This window comes from Orycteropus afer, unplaced genomic scaffold, assembly GCF_000298275.1.
Source record: "Orycteropus afer afer isolate SDZICR_OR568_19922 unplaced genomic scaffold, OryAfe1.0 scaffold00231, whole genome shotgun sequence".
Taxonomy (NCBI): Eukaryota; Metazoa; Chordata; class Mammalia; order Tubulidentata; family Orycteropodidae; genus Orycteropus; species Orycteropus afer.
The window spans coordinates 3891916-3895011 of NW_006921818.1; positions in this window are offsets into that span (position 1 = coordinate 3891916).

The window sequence follows — 3096 nt, forward strand, 5'->3', positions numbered from 1 at the left end:
AAAAAAAAAAAAAAAGAACTAGAGTTGTAGAAAATACCACTGGGCTCAGCTGTGATTAAGCTCTTATTGGGTGCCAAACACATGTCTATACAAAACTCTTTAATTACAATTTATCTACCCAAAGTTTCCATTCCTTTTTTCCTTAAATAAATTTCTCTTTTTTACAATCACTTATCAACCACAAACTCTACAATAATATTTGTTTCAGGGAAAAAGACAACTATATGTTAATAAGGTAATATCAGTCATTGTGTGCATATTAAAAATAAATGAATGAGTTGTTTTCCTCTGTTCTTGAAAGGAAGTAAAAAATCATAGCTGCTTGTTAAGCCAATACAGGAGTAGGGTACTTTTATATGTTATTCATCATTTGTTCAATTTTCATGTAGTTTTAAGTCATTGAGATTTTGAAGTTATTTGTTACTGCAGCATACTTTTCCTTATCCTGACGTATTTAAGAGTATAGAGGAAGATCAGGACAGGCTTCACATAGAAGATTGGAAAGATGAAGAAGGTTGGGGCAGTAGAGAATACAGAAAAAAAATAATGTAGAGAGGGGCTGGAAGGGTGCCAAATTATAGAGCAGTGTGAGCCACTGACCTGCACTGTGGTCTGTTGTGGTCTGTGTGTAGAATACAGAGAGAAGTGGGAGAAAAAGAATATGAAACTGCAGAGGTAGATTGGGGTCAGACTGTAACAAGTCTTGAAAACCACACTAGGGGGTTGTGGAAAATGAGGAACTAACAAAGGTTTTTGGTTTTGAGTAGGAGAGTGACATAATGGAATTTATATTTTAGAGAAACAATTGGGAATAGAGTAGACAGAAAACAGAATGAGAGGAAGACCAGAGGCTAATAGACCAGTTAGGAGGGAGCTACAAGCTGAGAACCAAGTGATGAAATCCTAAAGCAGGGGTTAACAAACTTTTTCTGTAATGGACCAGATGGTAAATATTTTAGGCTTTGTGAGCCCTATAATCTTTATAACAAGTACTCAGTGCTGCTGTTGTAGTGTGAAAACAACTACAGATAATATGTAACAAATGGGTATGGTTATGTTCTAATAAAACTTTATTTATAAAACAGGCTGTGGGCCTGAATAGGCCAATAGGCTATAGTTTGTCTATCCCTGGTCTAAAGAATTCATACAACAGCTACCATTTATTGAGACCTACCATGTGAATTTGACAGCTAACCAGAAGGCTGGTAGTTCAAACCCACCAGCCACTCCTCAGAAGGAAGACTGGGCAATCTAATTCTGTAGTGAAAACGCAGGAGGGGAAAACCAAGGAGGGGTCACTATGAGTCACATATGACCCAATGGCAGTGAGTTTGGTTTGGTTTGGTACCATGTGCCAGGCACTTTACAGACATTATTGGTGATTCTCACAACTTTGTATGTGAGGTTATTATTTACTCTGTTTTACAATTAAGGAATATAATGGGACATGATAGGAATGATCATATGATCTACTATGCCAGGAATGACAAACTGAAGAACAGTGTTGTGGCATTCATCATCACAAAGAATGTATCAGTATCTATCCTGAAGTACAATGCTGTCAGTGACAGGATAATATCCATAAGCCTACAAGGAAGACCAGATACTGCTAGTTAAATTTTGCACCAACTGCCAAACCAAAAGGTGAGAAAATTGAAGATTTTTACTAACTTCTGCAGACTGAAATTGAACATGCAATCAAGATGTGTTAATTATCATTGATGATTGGAATGTAAACGTTGGAGACAAAGAAGAATCACTAGTAGTTAGGAAATATGGCTTTGGTGATAGAAATGACACTGGAGATGGCATGATAGAATTTTGCAAGACCAGTGTTTTATTCATTGCAAATACCTTTTTTCCGACAACACAAATGGTGGCTATACATGTGGACTTTCCCATATGGAATACACAGGAATCAGATTGACTACATCTGTGATAAGAGGTGATGGAGAAGCTCAATATATTCAGCCAACACAAGGCCAAGAGCTGATTATGGAACTGCTCATATGTAAGTTCAAGTTGAAGCTGAAAACAATTCAAAGAAGTCCAAGAGAGCCAAAATAATGACGTTGAAAATATCCCTCCTGAATTTAGAGACCATCTAAAGACTAGATTTGATGCATTGAACTCCAATGACCAAAAACTGGAGGAATTGTGGGATGACATCAAGAACATTATCCTTGAAGAAAGCAAAAGGTCATTGAAAAGACAGGGAAGGAAGAAAAAACAAACTGGGTGTTAGAAGAGACTCTGAAATCTTCCCTTGAATGAAGAGTAACTAAAGCAAATGGAAGAATCGACAGGATAAAAGAGCTGAACAGAAGATTTCAAAGAGCAGCTCAAGAAGACAAAGTCAATTATTATAATGAAATTTGCAAAGATCTGGAGTTAGAAAACCAAAAACAAAGAACTTTCTCAGCATTTCTCAAGCTGAAAGAACTCAGGGAAAAAATTAAGCCTCTAATTGAAATATTGAATGATTCCATGAGCAATATGTTGAATGATGCAGGAAACATCAAAAGAAGATGGATGGAATACACAGAGTCATTATACCAAAAAGAATTGGTAGATGATCATCCATTTCAGGAAGTGGCATATAATCAAGAACTAATGGTACTGAAGGAAGAAGTCAAAGCTGCACTGAAGGAAGTGGCAAAAAACAACTCTGGGAATTGACAGAGTACCCATTAAGATATTTCAACAAATGGATGCTGCTCTGGAGGCACTCACGCTGCTTTACCAAGAGATTTGGAAGACAGGTCCTGGCCAGCTGCCTGGAAGATCCAAATTTGTACCCATTTCAAAGAAAGGTGATCCCACAGAATGTGGAAGTTATTGAACAGTATCATTGATATCACAAACAAATACAATCTCACTGAATATAATTCAGAAACAGTTACAGCAGTTTATTGACGAGAACTTCTACAAATGCAAGCTGGATTCTGAAGGGGACGTGTAATGAGGGATATCATAGCTGATTTCACATGGATCTTGACTGAAAGCAAAGAATACCAGAAAGATATTTACTTGTGTTTTATTGAGTATGCAAAGGCATTCGATTGTGTGGACCATAACAAATTGTGGATAACATTG